The sequence below is a fragment of the Oratosquilla oratoria genome, unplaced genomic scaffold, assembly GCF_046742065.1.
Source record: "Oratosquilla oratoria isolate Oo_2021 unplaced genomic scaffold, ASM4674206v1 SCAFFOLD52, whole genome shotgun sequence".
In the NCBI taxonomy this organism is placed as follows: Eukaryota; Metazoa; Arthropoda; class Malacostraca; order Stomatopoda; family Squillidae; genus Oratosquilla; species Oratosquilla oratoria.
The window spans coordinates 1503165-1522597 of NW_027467716.1; the positions used below are offsets into that span (position 1 = coordinate 1503165).

A 19433-nucleotide genomic window follows, 5' to 3' on the forward strand; every position below is an offset into this window, starting at 1 on the left:
TGATTTTCTTGTATCATCTAGCATTTTTGTATGTTCATTTTCTTTCCAAGCGCTTGTTTTTGGAGGCACATAAGTCACCACAAACTTTCTACTTTTCATATTCTTTCCTTCGACTTTTATCATGATCAATTCAACATTACCTTTGCCCTCTGCAATTTTTGTCACGTTTAGGTCTTTCTTGGCCAAGAACATGATTCCCCCTCCCTGTTTCTTGTCCCTGTTTTTTATCCAGTGGACAGGGTGCAGGGATGACCCGTCATCTAGGAGGTGCTAAGATGGGAGGGAGGGTGGAGGGGTGTGGAGTGTTTTCGGGGATGGAATGGGTGGGAATGATTTTATGCCTTGTCCTTTTTGGCTACCTCCCTTGTAAGGGTGAAAAAGCCTTGGTATATGTATGTATGTATGTATGTATTATACCGTCTATTTCTACTTGAATATATTTCTGCTACAATTATACTTTATACATATACTGAATTATATATTATTGTATATATATATATATATATATATATATATATATATATATATATATATATATATATATATACATACATACATATACCAAGGCTTTTTCCCCCTTCCAAGGGAGGTAGCCAAAAAGGGAAAGGCATAAAAACACTCCCACCCATTTCATCCCTAAATACACTCCACACCCCTCCCACCCTTCCTCTCATCTGAGCACCTCCTGGATGACGGGTCATCCCTGCACCCTGCCCACCGCCCTGGGTCAGAAGCAGTGTCGCAAGACACAGTACATCCACAGCCAGGCCGCTTCATTTAATCGGCGACCCCCCCTCTCCGTCCCCCTTTGCATATAAGGCGAGGACGGGGAGAAATCCCTTCGGGCTGCGTCAAAATTTACTCACACATACTACCCCACCCCCCACTTCCCCACCCATTCCTCCTCATGCAGTCACAACATCATCCATATACAACCATTCTCCACTCACCTCTGTCTTCCGTCCTCTCCCTTCCTTCCTCAACAGACATTCCCCTCTTCCCCAAAAGCCCCCTTCACCCCATCCATCCACCTCATCCTAGGGTGTCCCCTCATGTTCACTCCCTCCACATCTGCCTTCCATACCTCTTTTACTAGTCTTTCTTCACTCATTCTTTCCATGTGTCCAAACCATCCTAATATTCTTTCATCAACCCTATCTCCCAAATCCTTTTTCACCCTGTTCTCCTCCTCACCTCCTCATTTCTCACTCTATCTAGCCTAGTAACCCCCACCATACTTCTCAGACACCTCATCTCAAACACATTCAAACTCCTTCTCTCTTCTTCTCTTATGTTCCACGTTTCTGCCCCATACAGTGCTGTTGGCACAATCACTCCTTCATACAGTCTCCTCTTCGCATCCATTCCCAAATGTCTATTCCTCATTACACTCTTTAAACCACCAAGGCATTTACTCGCTTCTCTCAATCTACATTCTACCTCCACCTTCACTCCACCTTTTCCTGCTACACTTGCACCCAAGTATCTAAAACTATCCACTTCCTCCAGTCGCTCTCCCTTAATGTTCACTTCCAGTCTACTGCCACTTTCACCCCTTGTACATCTCATCACCTTACTTTTACCCACATTTATCTTTAGCTTTCTTCTATCACATACTCTCCCAAACTCTGCCACCAGCTTCCTCAATCCCTCCTCTGACCCTGCCACAAGCGCAGTGTCGTCCGCAAACAACAGCTGGCTCACCTCCCACTTTTCTCCATTTTCTTTAACCATCTCCAATCCCTGACTCACTACCCTAGCATTCACCTCTCGCACCACCCCATCCATGTATAAGTTGAACAGCCAGGGTGACATAACGCATCCTTGACGAAGTCCCACCTTTACTTCAAACCACTCACTCTCTCCATTTCTAATCCTAACACATGCTCTACTACTCTCATAAAAACTCTTGACAGCTCCCAAAAGCTTTCCTCCTATCCCATAAATCTGCATAACCTCGCACAGTGCCTTTCTGTCTACCCTATCATAAGCCTTTTCCAGATCCATGAAAGCCCAAAAAACATCCTTCCCCTTTCCTATAGCTTTCTCACATATCTGTCTTACCACAAAGATCTGATCTACACAACCTCTACCCGTCCTAAATCCACACTGTTCCTCACCAATTACTCCCTCTGTTCCTCTCCTAATCCTCTCAATTAAGATCCTCCAAAGTACTAAATTATAAATTTTTCCTAGACTCTACCACCACAATCTGGTAACATCTGGTAACATTGGACTCTGAGACACGCATGTGGCCAGTTGACGGAAAATGCCCAACTTAGTTTACCATTCCCGCTAAGTTGAGCTATTTCCGTAGACGCGTGTCTGGCCAGCTAGCGGAAAATGGTCAATTTAGCGGACCATTTCCGCTAAGTTGAGCATTTTCGTTATTGCTATTTGCAGTTCGCTAATTTGAGCTTCCGCTAAATTGAGATTCGTTAAATCGGGCTTCTACTGTACTCCCCAAGGCAGTCGTAGCTCCTCTTGGGGATCGGTGCCACCTGCGTAGAGCCGATGGCCAGGGCTGGTTGCCGCTGTTTGGCCCCCAACTCTTGGGGTTGGGGGTTGGTCCCACGACGTAGATGCTGCGGCTCCAGGACCATGGATACTGTTGTCATGGAGGTTGTACAATTGATGCTAGTACCTTGGATTGGATATTGGTGCTGCCAGGTGCTGATGAGGAGGTTAGTTTGATCCTGTTTAATGCAAAAGGTATTTAAGACATGATGATTGTTATCCCTGTCTCAATAACTGCTGTGGACACAATTCCTCGTTACTGAAAACAAAAGTACATTTTCAATAATAACTTTGTTTGCATGTAAGTCAAGTTTGTTTAATTGACAGGTCCATGCACAAGAGGTGTACAAATGAACCTGTTTTGCAGATACTGGATTAGCACATGCAGGTTAGTTATGTTTTTTTTGGTTAGATATGATGTTTTGAAAGAACTGAATATTTTTGACTTTGATAAATGATGAGTTAGATGACGAGACCTAAGACAGGCTTACCCGCATGTCATTTGGTGTGGACGGAGGCATTTGACTGAATGTCATAATCAAGAAGAGACAGGAGAAGTGTGATGAAGGTGTTTTAGAAGTTTTAATTTTCCAGACGAGACTTGTGGTACTGAATTGTAAAGAGATGTTGGCCATTGATTAAGAGTAGCACATGATCAAGATGGAAAGATGGCACACTGGGACTACATCACTATGGTAGGTTTACCTGCTTTGGTACTTGGGAACTACATTTGCAATAATGATGACAATGTATTTGCTACTCTTGACTGTTGTATGACGACTATAACCACCAAGATCTCTGAATATTTGACATCTTTATAACTGTATAGCAAGAGAGGGAGCAGAATACATTCATGGTTTCTTCCTCCAGGGGTCAACATGTTCATCAGTAGCCTGGCCATACAAGATCTTTGCTAGGTCTAGGCAACCTTGGGTTTTACGAAATTGCACCGCTTTTAGAGGACCCTGAGCTGGTAATGGTAAGATTGCATTGTCATTTGAATTTTTGTTTTAATAATATGGCCCATCATGTAGGACATTGTAGGAATACCTGTTGGCAATGTTACCCACTTAGGTACAATGACACTTACATAGGTGTCATGAGGCGTGGGTGGGTTCGCAAGGATGCCGGCGTCAGTCTTGATTACGTATATCTTTGTAGTTGTACATGAGTTACCCCCGGATTCTATGAACTGGTTTGATCATGTTTTCAGTGTTTATTACTGAGTAAAAAAGAATGAGTAATGCAGTAGTGACTGTTTTATAATGCAAGTAGTGTGATGCATTGTTCCTATGATAGGCCATGCTGCGCGTGAGAGTTTGACTCGTACTGAAGTGGTTGATAATGTGATTGACCAGTTGGATACTATATTGAGGTAGTTTGAGTAGGGATAGGTAATTTTAGAATAATCATTAACAGCCAGGAAATCTTTGAACAGGGGAAGAGGGAAGGGGAACAAATGTATGGAACTTGAACTTTGAAAATGTGCTTGGTAAGGAGTTGAAATATGAAGTCTGTTATGGGGATGGAAAGAAAGCTGACAGATATAGTTGCCCAAACTATGCTAGGTGGAAAGAATGACTTGGAAGCAAATACCAAAAATGAAGTAGATTAATGGGGTGCAGAGGTGAATTGAATGGTAGAGGAATGTCTGTTTAGCAAGGAAAAGTGTCCATGATGAATATAGAATAGTAATTGATGTATTAAGTAAATAATTGATCCTAGAGTCACTGATATTGAGTATGTGCTATGTTGGTGCTAAGGTGAATCAAAGATCAGTCTGCTCTCCTTATGCCCCAGTTGCAATGTTGCTTCTGGTTACCGGGCTGCAAACATTTATGAATGCATTTCTTGGTTTATGAGGAAGGTTAAACAAGACCAAGACAAGTTTGTGATGTGGAGCAGTGGCTCCCAACCATTTCTGGCTTGAGGAGGCACCCTTGCCAAGCCTTTCAGAAGTCCCCAGCAGCACCCTTATTAGAAAATCTAAATTCTAGTTTGTCAGTATTTTGTTGATTCAACATCAGTGTAACAAAATTATGTCCCAGGATAATATGAAAATACTCATCTTTACACTGATGTTGCTTTAACCCCTTCCATACGGTGCCGCACACGTAGGCGTCATGGGGAGCGAGTGTATTCGCGAGGCTGCCATATCGGCGTCTTGATTATATTTATTGTAGTCGCCCCTCCATAATGACATTCTTTCTAATTCTTTTGTAATCGCATTTTCTATGGTTATCAAAATTCACGGGTGAAGAGAGAACGATCGATATAAGCGGTGACTATATTTTATGATGCGAGTATTATTACGACACGTCGTACGGCTGGCATTGGTTGCTGCCACCGAGATCTAAGTCCATGACGCCTACGTGTGCGGCACCGTATGGAAGGGGTTAATGAACAAAAATGGATGACGATACAAATATATAATTGACAGTAATTTTTGCCCTGAATTTTGGAGGCAACCTCAGTTGATCTTGCTTCACCCTTTGGTGTCATGGCATACCGGTTGGGAACCACGGATGTAAAGAGTGTTGTTGGTTTGTCAGTTGGTGTATGGCTTTGTTGCATTGTAATGTTTACATTTTCAGTTTCGAGTTTGTAGGATGACCTGTGGTGGTGGTGTGCTTTAGAGCCAGAGTGAAGTAGTAAGTATCGAGTTATTGTATTGTGGTTGTACTTCAAATAATGATGACAAAAAATATCTCCAGAATTACTATGTTGGCAAGCTCAACAGGGCTGACATTGCTTATAGTGTACACCTTGCATTGGATCAAGAGCCATTGTTTACAAGTGGTATTTTTTCAGGTAAAGGCCTGGAGCATTCCTCAGCTGCATTAAGGTTGGTACTTGTTTTGGACAGAAGATGGGACTGAATGGAGAATTGCTGTGTATGGATGCTGTGGAACGAGGGGGAGTGGATGGGGGGTGAGGCAATGAGTGAAAAATGCAGCATAAAGGGATTTCTCCCCATCTGCATGAGGTGACTGAGAGGAGGGGGGTTGCCAGTTTATTTAATCTGCTTTGCTGTGGATGTACTGTCTTAAACTGCTTCTGACCCAGGGCAGTGGGTGAGATGCAGGGATGACCCATCAGCCTTGAGCCAAGATGAGGGAAGGGAGTGGATTTTTTTTTTTTTTTTTTTTTTTGTCGTACCCCATTTCATTTCTGCTCACCTCTGCCCTCTTATGCTTTATTCTGCTTTTCTTTGTACATTCTTGTGATTCATCCTATTTTGTAATCAATCTTTGAATGCTTGCTTCTTTACAATCTTCTTTGCTTCATCCCACCACTCGCTACCCTTGTATATCCTCCTGTTGTCCTTGTTCCACAACTTGAACCATCCCCATTCCTCCTCTCCTAGTTATACTCTAACCTTCACTCCCTCCCACTCCCATTTCTTCTTGTACTCCTCTTTTTCTCTCATTTAAGCAGTTTACTTTAAGCACCTCCCTACCTTCTGCCCTTTACCTTTCTCCATCTATCCTTCACTGTCAACTTCCAAAAAATTGTCTTTTCCCCCACTCTCCCGTAGAACATTTACATCCAAAAATCCTCCCATTATTCTCCTGGTTACCACTATGTAGTCCATTAGTGCCCTATCTACCACCCTTCCATCCACCACCCTCTCCCATGTACTTATGGTTGATTTTCCCGTTGACAGGTTTTCAAGTGGACAGTGTACCAGTTTGATCAAGTTTGGACATTAATGTCCATTCATCTGTTCAGTACAGGTATAGATACCTACAGGCTGCTAGCCAGAGTAGTACTATGATGAGAATCTTACTTTCAACATGAGTAACAAATGATATAGTATTTGTACCCTGATTGCCTAGGCGATGGGTGGTCATTTTCATTATATATTTAACTGATGAGGAATATTTTCAGGTGCTGTGAGTTTAAGCAAAGCGGATAAGGAAACAGGTGAGTGGAGTATGACTGAAGAAGCATGTTTTGACTTGGCTACCTCCCTTGTGAAGGGGAAGAAGCCTGTGGTATGTAGACAGATATTGTTATGCTCTGGGAATGTTTGCTAACACAATTGTCTTTGTTTGCAGAATATCAGTGTTTGCTGTTTTCTAAAGTTGGCCCAAAGAAGTGAAATTTGTTGCAGCCGGTGACCAAATAAATGTGGTGGTAAGGGAATTGACTTTTTCAATTTTTATCATATTTGCTAGTGTTTATCTCCATGATGGCCCATCACTTAGGACACCTTAGGATTGCCTGTTGGCAAAATGCTAAAGAAATGTGATTCTGACCATTTTATTGATCGTACTGTCAAGTTCATTTTGAGTTGGGATTAATGTTCAGTTGTTTGCAGGTGATGTCAGGGCGAGACTGAACGGAGATCATGGTCACTGGTAAGGATGATTTTGGTTTCTTCTCGTTTATACTGCATACATGATGGTCCATCACTTAGGACACCTTAGGATTGCCTGTTGGCAAAGTGCTAAAGAAATGTGATTCTGACCATTTTACTGATCATACTGTCAAGTTCATTTTGAATTGGGATTAACCCCTTCCATACGGTGCCGCACACGTAGGCGTCATGGGGAGAGAGTGTATTCGCGAGGCTGCCATATCGGCGTCTTGATTATATTTATTGTAGTCGCCCCTCCATAATGACATTCTTTCTAATTCTTTTGTAATCGCATTTTCTATGGTTATCAAAATTCACGGGTGAAGAGAGAACGATCGATATAAGCGGTGACTATATTTTATGATGCGAGTATTATTACGACACGTCGTACGGCTGGCATTGGCTGCTGCCACCGAGATCTAAGTCCATGACGCCTACGTGTGCGGCACCATATGGAAGGGGTTAATGTTTAGTTTTTTGCAGGCGACATCAAAGCGAGACTGAATGGAGATCATGGTCACTGGTAAGAATGTTGGTATGTCTTCTCGTAAATACTGCATACATGATGGCCCATCACTTAGGACACCTTAGGATTGCCTGTTGGCAAAATGTTAAAGAATGTGATTCTGATAACTTTGTGAAATGTACTTAACATGTTTTATTGAATTATGATTAATTCCCTGGGACGGGGGAAAAGAATACTGCCATCAAGTAATTCCACTTGGATTGTAAGAGGTGAGAAGAAAGGGACGGGGATTGGGACTAGGCATCTTTCTCCTTGTAGCCCCACAGGGGACATTCCTAAAAGAAAAAGCAAAGGCATAAGAGGGTCTGGGAGTTTTCCAACCAGCACCCTAAGGTTTGGGTCTTTTAATGTGCGTGGATGTGGTACAGATGAGAGTAAAAGGGAAGAGATAAGTAGTATGTTTGTGAGAAGAAAGATGGATGTGTTGGCTTTGAGTGAAACTAAGCTGAAAGGGAAGGGCGAATGTAAGTTTGGGAGTGTAAGTGGGAGGTTATCAGGAGTGAAGAGAGAGCGAGGGAGGGAAGGGGTGGCTATACTAGTAAGTGAAGAGATAGGTAAACGTGTAGTGGAGTGGAAGGAGGTTTCCTCAAGGATAATGTGGATGAAGGTGAAACTGGGAAAGGAGATGTGGGTTTTTGTAAGTGCATATGGACCTGGCAGTGAGAAGAGTGTAGAGGAAACGGAGGCTTTTTGGATAGATTTAAATGAGTGCATAGAGGATTTAGGGAGAAATATCAATGTAATAGTACTGGGAAACCTTAATGCTAGGGTAGGAAATGATCCAATTGATGGAGTGGTTGGGAAATGTGGAGTTCCAGGAAAGAATGGTAGTGGAGAGTTGATGGTGGAAATGTGTCTAGAAAGAGAGTTGATGATATCAAATACAGTGTTTCGGAAGAAAGTCAAGCATAAGTACACATGGGAGAGGGTGGTGGATGGAAGGGTGGTAGATAGAGCGTTAATGGACTATGTAGTGGTAAATAGGTTTATGATAGGAAGAGTTAAGGATGTACATGTGCTAAGGGGAGAGGGTGGAGAAATATCAGATCATTTTTTGGTGGAAGGTAAGTTGAGAGTGGAGGATAGATGGAGGAAGAGGAAAGGGACAAAAGGTAGGGAGGTACTTAGAGTGAACTCTTTAAATGAAGAGGAAAAGGAGGAGTACAAGAAGAAGCTGAAGGAGGAGTGGGAGAGAGTGAAGGTTAGAGTAGAGCTAGGTGTGGAGGAGGAATGTGGATGGTTCAAGGAGGGAGTCACAAAGTGTGCAAAGATGGTGTGTGGAACAAGAAGGACAGGAGGAAGTAGAAGAAAGGTTAGTGAATGGTGGGATGAGGAAACAAAGAAGGTTGTAGAAGAGAAGAAGCGAGCTTTCTCAGATTGGTTACAAAATAGGATGAGGAAGTCATATGAGAGGTACAAAGAAAAGAAAAGAGAAGTAAAGCAAAAGGTAAAGGTTGCTAAGAGGAGAGCAGATGTGAAATGGAGTAAGAGTACATACATATACCAAGGCTTTTTCCCCCTTTCAAGGGAGGTAGCCAAAAAGGGAAAGGCATAAAATCACTCCCACCCATTCCATCCCTAAATACACTCCACACCCCTCCCACCCTCCCTCTCATCTGAGCACCTCCTGGATGACAGGTCATCCCTGCGCCTTGCCCACCGCCCTGGGTCAGAAGCAGTGTCGCAAGACACAGCACATCCACAGCAAGGCCGCTTCATTTAATCGGCGACCCCCCCTCTCCGTCCCCCCTTGCATATAAGGAGAGGACGGGGAGAAATCCCTTCGGGCTGCGTCAAAATTTGCTCACACATACTACCTCACCCCCCACCCCCCTGCCCATTCCTCCTCATGCAATCACAACATCATCCATATACAACCATTCTCCATTCACCTCTGTCTTCCGTCCTCTCCCGTCCTTCCTCAACAGACATTCCCCTCTTCCCCAAAGCCCCCTTCACCCCATCCGTCCACCTCATCCTAGGACGTCCCCTCATGTTCACTCCCTCCACATCTGCCTTCCATACCTCTTTTACTAGTCTTTCTTCACTCATTCTTTCCATGTGTCCAAACCATCCTAATATTCTTTCATCAACCCTATCTCCCAGCTCCTTTTTCACCCCTGTTCTCCTCCTCACCTCCTCATTTCTCACTCTATCTAGCCTAGTAACCCCCATCATACTTCTCAGACACCTCATCTCAAACACATTCAAACTCCTTCTCTCTTCTTCTCTTATGTTCCAAGTTTCTGCCCCATACAGTGCTGTTGGCACAATCACTCCTTCATACAGTCTCCTCTTTGCATCCATTCCCAAATGTCTATTCCTCATTACACTCTTTAATCCACCAAGGCATTTACTCGCTTCTCTCAATCTACATTCTACCTCCACCTTCACTCTACCTTATCCTTCTACATTTGCACCCAAGTATCTAAAACTATCCACTTCCTCCAGTCGCTCTCCCTTAATGTTCACTTCCAGTCTACTGCCACTCCCCTTGCACATCTCATCACCTTACTTTTACCCACATTTATCTCCAGCTTTGTTCTATCACATACTCTCCCAAAATCTGCCACCAACTTCCTCAATCCCTCCTCCGATCCTGCCACAAGCGCAGTGTCATCCGCAAACAACAGCTGGCTCACCTCCCACTTTTCTCCATTTTCTTTAACCATCTCCAATCCCTGACCCACTACCCTTGCATTCACCTCTCGCACCATCCCATCCATGTATAAGTTGAACAGCCAGGGCGACATAACGCAACCTTGACGAAGTCCCACCTTTACCTCAAACCACTCACTCTCTCCATTTCCAATCCTGACACAAGCTCTACTACTCTCATAAAAACTCTTGACAGCTCCCAGAAGCTTTTCTCCTATCCCATAAATCTGCTTAACCTCCCACAGTGCCTTTCTGTCTACCCTATCATAAGCCTTTTCCAGATCCATAAAAGCCCAAAAAACGTCCTTCCCCTTTCCTATAGCTTTCTCACATATCTGTCTTACCACAAAGATCTGATCTACACAACCTCTACCTGTTCTAAATCCACACTGTTTCTCACCAATTACTCCTTCTGTTCCTCTCCTAATCCTCTCAATCAAGACTCTCCCATAAGCCTTCCCAACTACACTTAACAAGCTAATCTCTCTGAAACTACTACATTCACACTTGTCCCCTTTTCCCTTGTAAAGAGGAACTATACAGGCACTCCTCCAGTCCTCCGGTACTCTACCCTCTCTCCAGCAAACATTAAATAACCTCACCAACCAGTCCACCATCACTGTACCTCCCTTTTTCAGACATTCTGCATGGCATCCATCCAGACCAGGTGCCTTACCTGCTTTCATCATCTTAACAACTGCCTTCACCTCATCCTTCCTTATTTCTCCTCCATTCTCCTCACTCATCATGGTCATTTTCTTAGCATTTCCCACTGCAGCTATCTTTCCTTCCCTATCCTCCTTCACATTTAGCAACTCCCTAAAATATTCTGCCCATCTTCCCCTTACTGCCTTCTCTTCCATTATCATCTCTCCATCTGCACCTTTTACCTTTTCTTCCCTACTTGATTCGCCTCCTCTTCCTCTCCTAATTTCTTTCCAAAACATCTTTTTATTACTTTCAAAATTTTCTGTCATACTCTTACCCCATTTCACATCTGCTCTCCTCTTTGCAACCTTTACCTTTTGCTTTACTTTTCTTTTCTTTTCTTTGTACCTCACATATGACTCCCTCGTCCTCTTTTGTAACCAATCTGTGAATGCTCGCAGAAAATTTTGAAAGTAATAAAACGATGTTTTGGAAAGAAATTAAGAGAGGAAGAGGAGGCGAATCAAGTAGAGAAGAAAAGGTAAAAGGTGCAGATGGAGATATGATAATGGAAGAGAAGGCAGTAAGGGGAAGATGGGCAGAATATTTTAGGGAGTTGCACCTGGTCTGGATGGATGCCATGCAGAATGTCTAAAAAAAGGAGGTACAGTGATGGTGGACTGGTTGGTGAGGTTATTTAATGTTTGCTGGAGAGAGGGTAGAGTACCGGAGGACTGGAGGAGTGCCTGTATAGTTCCATTTTACAAGGGAAAAGGGGACAAGTGTGAATGTAGTAGTTTCAGAGGGATTAGCTTGTTAAGTGTAGTTGGGAAGGCTTATGGGAGGATCTTGATTGAGAGGATTAGGAGAGGAACAGAAGGAGTAATTGGTGAGGAACAGTGTGGATTTAGGACAGGTAGAGGTTGTGTAGATCAGATTTTTGTGGTAAGATAGATATGTGAGAAAGCTATAGGAAAGGGGAAGGATATTTTTTGCGCCGTTATGGATCTGGAAAAGGCTTACGACAGGGTAGACAGAAAGGCACTGTTGGAGGTTTCACGGATATACGGGATAGGAGGAAAGCTTCTGGGAGCTGTCAAGAGTTTTTATGAGAGTAGTAGAGCTTGTGTCAGGATTAGAAATGGAGAGAGTGAGTGGTTCGAGGTAAAGGTGGGACTTCGTCAAGGATGCGTTATGTCACCCTGGCTGTTCAACTTATACATGGATGGGGTAGTGCAAGAGGTAAATGCCAAGGTAGTGGGTCAGGGATTGGACATAGTTAAAGAAAATGGAGAAAAGTGGGAGGTGAGCCAGCTGTTGTTTGCGGACAACACTGCGCTTGTGGCAGGATCGGAGGAGGGATTGAGGAAGTTGGTGACAGAGTTTGGGAGAGTATGTGATAGAAGAAAGCTGGAGATAAATGTGGGTAAATGTAAGGTGATGAGATGTGCGAGGGGTGAAAGTGGCAGTAGTCTGGAAGTGAGCATTAAGGGAGAGCAACTGGAGGAAGTGGATAGTTTTAGATACTTGGGTGCAAATGTGGCAGGAAAAGGTGGAGTGAAGGTGGAGGTAGAATGTAGATTGAGAGAAGCGAGTAAATGCCTTGGTGAATTAAAAAGTGTAATGAGGAATAGACATTTGGGAATGGATGCTAAGAGGAGACTACATGAAGGAGTGATTGTGTCAACAGCACTGTATGGGGTAGAAACATGGAACATAAGAGAAGAAGAGAGAAGGAGTTTGAGATGAGGTGTCTGAGAAGTATGATGGGGGTTACTAGGCTAGATAGAGTGAGAAATGAGGAGGTGAGGAGGAGAACAGGGGTGGAAAGGGGATTGGGAGATAGGGTTGATGAAAGAGCATTAGGATGGTATGGACACATGGAAAGAATGAGTGAAGAAAGACTAGTAAAAGAGGTATGGAAGGCAGATGTGGAGGGAGTGAACATGAAGGGACGTCATAGGGTGAGGTGGATGGATGGGATGAAGGGGGCTTTAGGGAAGAGGGGAATGTCTGTTGAGGAAGGATGGGAGAGGACAGAAGAGAGGGGTGAATGGAGAATGGTGGTATATGGATGATGTTGTGATAAATGAGGTGGAATGGGCAGGGGGATGGGGAGTGAGGTAGTACGTGTGAGCAAAATTTGACGCAGACCGAAGGGATTTCTCCCCGTCTTCTCCTTTATGCATGGGGGGATGGAGACGGGGGGTCGCCAATTTAATGAAGCGGCCTTGCTGTGGATGTGCTGTGTCTTGTGACACTGCTTCTGACCCAGGGCAGTGGACAAGGTGGAGGGATGACCATCCAGGAGGTGCTAAGATGAGAGGGAGGGATGAGGGGTGTGGAGTGTATTCAAAGATGGAATGGGTGGAAATTATTTTATGCCTTTTCCTTTTTGGCTATCCCTTGTAAGGGGGAAAAAGCCTTGGTATATGTATGTATGTATGTATGATTAATGTAGGTTCTTGTTTCCAGAATGGAAGACTGGCAAGCCTGTGGGCATTGTCTGAGGTACATAGAAATTTAAGAAACCTAGTTACTGAACATTTGGCAATGCTAATGTGTAATTGTACATAGTAGGAAGATGCATTTCATGATGATAACCATTTCTATCACATTTGCAGTTTCCACCGGAGGGTGATCCTATGAAGGTTAATGTGTTGTCTGATTGTTGGAATTTTCTTGTACTTGGTTGTTAAGTTTAAGTGGATATTATATCAGTTGCTTGTTTCAGGTCAGACTTGTTTCATCTGGACTGTTTTGCATTAGCAAGGTTGTTCATAGTACCCTTTTGCAGAGGGAATCCAGTGGGTTCAAGCAGAAGCTTTTTAGTAAGTATTCATAGCAACAGGTTGGTTAGCCATAATGCTGGTGAGAATTTTTATCTTTGTTTAATCCTGGGCCTACGAGAGTTTAGTAGTTAGCCAATCCTGGATTTTGTGATATGAAGTGAAGGGCTGTTAAGACACTGATGAAAAGTTATTGGAATGGTTTAGGTACATTGAAAGAACGAGTAGACCAAATTTTGTTCACAGGAGGGTTTATTGGAGATTGCTCCTGCGGGCCTTTGTCTTGTGTTATCATCCCCGTGGTAGTGCTTGTATGGTGTGAAGGATGAAAGTGTAAGGGCTCTTGCATGGAATTGCTAAATACATGACATTCTATGGGGAATGTTTGGTATGTTCAGATGTCATATTGGTGCAGGAAGTTAGTGTTAATTAAACATAGCTTTTAACTACAGATATAGAACTTCTGGTGTCTGATCTTGTTACATACATACATACATACACATACCAAGGCTTTTTCCCCCTTACAAGGGAGGTAGCCAAAAAGGAAAAGGCATAAAATAATTTCCACCCATTCCATCCCTGAATACACTCCACACCCCTCCACCCTCCCTCTCATCTTAGCACCTCCTGGATGACGGGTCATCCCTGCACCTTGTCCACTGCCCTGGGTCAGAAGCAGTGTCGCAAGACACAGGACATCCACAGCAAGGCCGCTTCATTAAATCGGCGATCCCCCCTCTCCATCCCCCCATTGCATAAAAGGAGAAGACGGGGAGAAATCCCTTTGGGCTACATCAAATTTTGCTCACACATACTACCTCACCCCCATCCACCCGCCCATTCCACCTCATGCAATCACATCATCCACATAAAACCATTCTCCATTCACCCGTCTTCTGTCCTCCCGTCCTTCCTCAACAGACATTCCCCTCTTCCCCAAAGCCCCCTTCACCCCATCCATCCACCTCATCCTAGGACGTCCCCTCATGTTCACTCCCTCCACATCGGCCTTCCATACCTCTTTTACTAGTCTTTCTTCACTCATTCTTTCCATGTGTCCAAACCATCCTAATATTCTTTCATCAACCCTATCTCCCAGCTCCCTTTCCACCCCTGTTCTCCTTCTCACCTTCTCATTTCTCACTCTATCTAGCCTAGTAAACCCCATCATACTTCTCAGACACCTCATCTCAAACACATTCAAACTCCTTCTCACTTCTTCTCTTATGTTCCAAGTTTCTGCCCCTTACAGTGCTGTTGGCGCAATCACTCTTTCATACAGTCTCTTCTTAGCATCCATTCCCAAATGTCTATTCCTCATTACACTCTTCAATCCACCAGGACATTTACTCGCTTCTCTCAATCTACATTCTACCTCGACCTTCACTCCACCTTTTCCTGTCACATTTGCACCCAAGTATCTAAAACTATCCACTTCCTCCAGTCGCTCTCCCTTAATGCTCACTTCCAGTCTACTGCCACTTTCACCCCTTGTACATCTCATCACCTTACTTTTACCTACATTTATCTTCAGCTTTCTTCTATCACATACTCTCCCAAACTCTGCCACCAACTTCCTCAATCCCTCCTCTGATACTGCCACAAGCACAGTGTCGTCCGCAAACAATAGCTGGCTCACCTCCCACTTTTCTCCATTTTCTTTAACCATCTCCAATCCCTGACCCACTACCCTTGCATTTACCTCTCTCTTGTTGCAGAAGAATAAATCTGCCAGTTTTGTATTTTTCACTTCAAGGTTTAACATTTCTTTGCAGATGTTATGCATTAACAGCATGTGGATTCTTCACATCATAATTTCAAAACTCCTACCAGAGTAAGAATTGGTGGATATGTACATAAGTAATGCTGTTCTTTAGTTGGTCAAAACCTTCCTAAATGGAACAAGTAACTACTCAAATATGCTCCTCCTGACCACCGTGAAGGAAAATAACTTCCATGGCAAACAAATTAGACAAGGCCATCAACAGCTATAGTACCATTGATCACTGACATAAGACAATATCCTGCATTCACACATGGACAGCAATGCAATAATGGGATTGTTGTGGAGACCTGGAGACTGCTACAGCAGTGTGGAGATTGAGACCAGTGGAAAGATGGTGAAAATGAGTTATACATGCATCACTCCTCTCCATTCACCCTTATCTTCTGTCCTCTCCTGCCCTTCCTCCACAGACATTCCTCTCTTTTGTAATACCCCTTTCACCCCATCCATCCATCTCATCCTAGGACACCCCCTCATATTCACTCCTTCCACCTCTGCCTTCCACACTTCTTTTACTAATCTTTCTTCACTCATTCTTTCCATGTGTCCAAACCATCCTAATATCCTTTCATCAACCCTATCTCCCAATTTCCTTTCCACCCCTGTTCTCCTCCTCACCTCATTTCTCACTCTATCTAGCCTAGTAACCCCTATTATACTTCTCAGACACCTCATCTCAAACACATTCAAATTCCTTCTCTCTTCCTCTCTCATGTTCCATGTTTCTGCCCCGTACAATGCTGTTGGCACAATCACTCCTTCATATATCCTCCACTTAGAATCCATTCCCAAATGTCTATTTCTCATTACACTTTTCAATCCACTCGCTTCTCTCAATCTACATTCTACCTCCGCCCACACTCCCTTTCCTGCCACATTCGCAGCCATCTAAAACTATCCACTTCCTCCAGTCTTTCACCCTTAATGCTCACCTCCAGCCTGCTGCCAATCTCTCCCCTTGTACATCTCATCATCTTACTTTTACCCACATTTATCTTCAGCTTCCTTCTTTGACACACCTTTTCAAACTCTGTCACTAACTTCCTCAATCCCTCCTCTGATCCTGCTACAAGCGCAGTGTTGTCCACAAACAACAACTGGCTCACCTCCCACTTTTCTCCATTTTCTTTAATCATCTCCAACCCCTGACCCACTACCCTTGCATTCACTTCTCGCACCACCCCATCCATGTAAAGATTGAACAGCCAGGTCGACATAACACATCACTGACGAAGTCCCACCTCAAACCATTCACTCTCTCCACTTCTAATCCTAACACAAGCTCTACTACTCTCACAAAAACTCTTGACTGCTCTTAACAGCTTTCCTCCTATCCCATATATCTGCAGTACCTCCCACAGTGCCTTCCTGTCTACCATGTCATAAGCCTTTTCCAGATCCATAAAAGCCCAAAAAACATCCATACCTTTTCTTATAGCTTTCTCACATATCTGTCTTACCACAAAGATCTGATCTACACAACCCCTACCTGTCCTAAACCCACACTGATCCTCACCAATTACTCCCTCTGTTCCTCTCTTAATCCTCTCAATCAAGACTCTCCCATAAGCCTTCCCAACTACACTCAACAAGCTGATCCCTCTGAAACTACTACACTCACACTTGTCCCCCTTTCCCTTGTAAAGCAGAACTATACAGGCACTCCTCCAGTCCTCCGGCACTCTACCCTCTCTCAAACAAACATTAAACAACCTCACCAGCCAGTCCACCATCACTGTACCTTTTTTCTTCAGACATTCTGCATGGCATCTATCCAGACCAGGTGCCTTACCTGCTCTCATTATCTTAACAGCTGCTTTCACTTCATCCTTCCCTATTTCTCCTCCATTTTCCTCACTCATCACTCTCATTTTCTTAGTGCTTCCCACTGCAACTACCTTTACCTCCCTATCCTCCTTTACATTTAGCAACTCCCTAAAATACTCTCCCTGCCTTCCTCTCACTGCCTTTTCTTCCATTATCATCTCTCCATCTGCACCTTTTACCTTTTTTTCTCTACTTGATTCGCCTCCTTTATCTCTTTTAATTTCCTTCCAAAACATCTTTTTATTGCTTTCAAAATTTTCTGTCATACTCTTACACCATTTCACATCTGCTCTCCTCTTTGCTTCCTTTATCTTATGCTTAGCTTCCCTTTTCTTTACTTTGTACCTCTCATACAATTTCCTCGTCCTAATTTGCAGCCAATCTGTGAAAGCTCGCTTCTCTTCTACACATTTCTTTGCTTCATCATCCCACCACTCACTACCCTTCCTTCTTTTTCCTCCCGCCCTCCTTGTTCCACACACCATCTTTGCACACCTTATGACTCCCTCCTTGAACCATCTCCATTCCTCCTCCACTCCTAGTTCTACTCTATCCTTTACTTCCTCCCACTCCTCTTTCAGTTTCTTCTTAAACTCACTCTCCTTTTTTTCCTCATTTAAGCAGTTCACTCTAAGTACCTCCCTACCTTCTGCCCTTTTCCTCTTTCTCCACCTATTCTCCACTCTCGTTTTACCTTCCACCAAAAAATGATCTGATATTCCCCCACTCTCTCCCCTTAGAACATGTACATCCTTAACTCTTCCTACCATACTCCTGGTCACCACTATATAGTCCATTAACGCTCTATCTGCCACCCTTCCATCCACCACCCTCTACCATGTGTACTTATGCTTGACTTTCTTCTTAAATACTGTATTTGCTATCATCAACTCTCTTTCAAGACACATCTCCACCATCATTTCTCCACTACGATTTTTACCTGGAACTCCATACTTCCCAATCACTCTGTCCATTGGTTCATTTCCTACCCTAGCATTAAGGTCTCCCAATACAACTATATTGACATTTCTCCCTAATCCCTCTATGCATTCATTTATATATACCCAAAAAGCCTCCTTTCTACACTCTTTTCACTACCAGGTCCATACACACTTACAAAAACCAACATCTCCCTTCCCAGCTTCACCTTCATCCGCATCAACCTTGATGAAACCTCCTCCCACTCCACTACCCGCTTTCTTATCTCTTCACTTACTAGTATAGCCACCCCTTCTCTCTCTCGTCCTCTCTTCACTCCTGAGTACCTCCCAGCTACACTCCCAAACTCACAGTTGCCCTTTCCTTTCATTTTAGTTTCACTCAAAGCCAGTACATCCATCTTTCTTCTCACAAACATACTGCCTATCTCTTCCCTTTTACTCTCATCTGCACCACATTCACACACATTGAAAGACCCAAACCTTAGGGTACTGGTTGGAAAACTCCCAGACCCTCTTATGCCTTTTCTTTTCTTTTTAGGAATGTCCCCTTTTGGGGCTACAGGTAGTAGGACTCGTAATACCATCCCCGTCCTGTTTTTTGTCGCCTTCTACGACTCCAGTGGAAAGACTTGGTGGTAGCATTCTCTTCCCCTACCACAGGAACAGCGAAAACAGAAAATGAATACTCAGAGAAATGGTACAGGACAGCAACAAGGGGTTGGGGGACGGCATAATGGAGGGACAGTCGTAGTATAAAGGTATCATCATTACTCTATGAACAGAGTTTTCCTCTATCACAGACAAAATGATGTGTGGCTCTGGTCCGTAGGGGTGCCCCATATAGACCCTAAAGTATCAACTGCATGCTACTTTGCCACATTAACATGCAGCCAATACCCCAAAGTAAATAGTGTATAAAATACACAAAATGGAGAAAGAAAAAGAAGAAAAACTGAACCAATAAAGAGAGGTTTGGACATGAGCAGAGTCGAGTCACCGCTGGGGCTGATACAAAAACAATCATGCATGATTGATACCCCGAAATCAACTCAAAGGTAGGACACCAATATTTTTTCAGGATATCCAAAAGAAAGAGGATTATTAGGTAGAGGTTTAGATGTGGAAAGAGAAACTAGGTATAAAAATGTACTAAGAAATTGGGATATTGCTGATTTGATGGAGGAATTAATACATTTGAAAGATGAATATAGGGCAATGTACAGAGAGATAAACCAACTATGAAGAGCTAATGACAAGATGAACAAAGAGCTTAATGATCTAAAAAACGAATTGAATATGGTCAGAAGTGATATTGAAAGAAGGAAAAATGAAGATAAAAGTAAAAATGAGGCATAAAAAAAGAAGTCAAAGAAAAAAT

The 19433-nt window shown here is 43.4% G+C and overlaps 2 long non-coding RNA genes and 1 pseudogene across 2 annotated transcripts; all 3 read left to right on the forward strand.

Annotated features, from left to right (window-relative positions):
• Positions 1-2713: 2713 nt before the first annotated feature.
• Positions 2714-3842, forward strand: LOC143023632 (uncharacterized). Its single transcript, XR_012966189.1, has 3 exons — positions 2714-2905; positions 3112-3212; positions 3388-3842. It is a non-coding gene; the product is annotated as an uncharacterized LOC143023632 (long non-coding RNA).
• On the forward strand, positions 3252-3324 carry LOC143023633 (small nucleolar RNA SNORD24; annotated as a pseudogene).
• A 1242-nt stretch (positions 3843-5084) lies between the features above and the next one.
• LOC143023628 (uncharacterized) lies at positions 5085-15430 on the forward strand. The gene is made up of 8 exons (XR_012966187.1): positions 5085-5168; positions 5329-5362; positions 6185-6254; positions 6409-6657; positions 6842-6881; positions 7364-7403; positions 13188-13223; positions 15277-15430. It is a non-coding gene; the product is annotated as an uncharacterized LOC143023628 (long non-coding RNA).
• The last annotated feature ends 4003 nt before the right edge of the window (positions 15431-19433 follow it).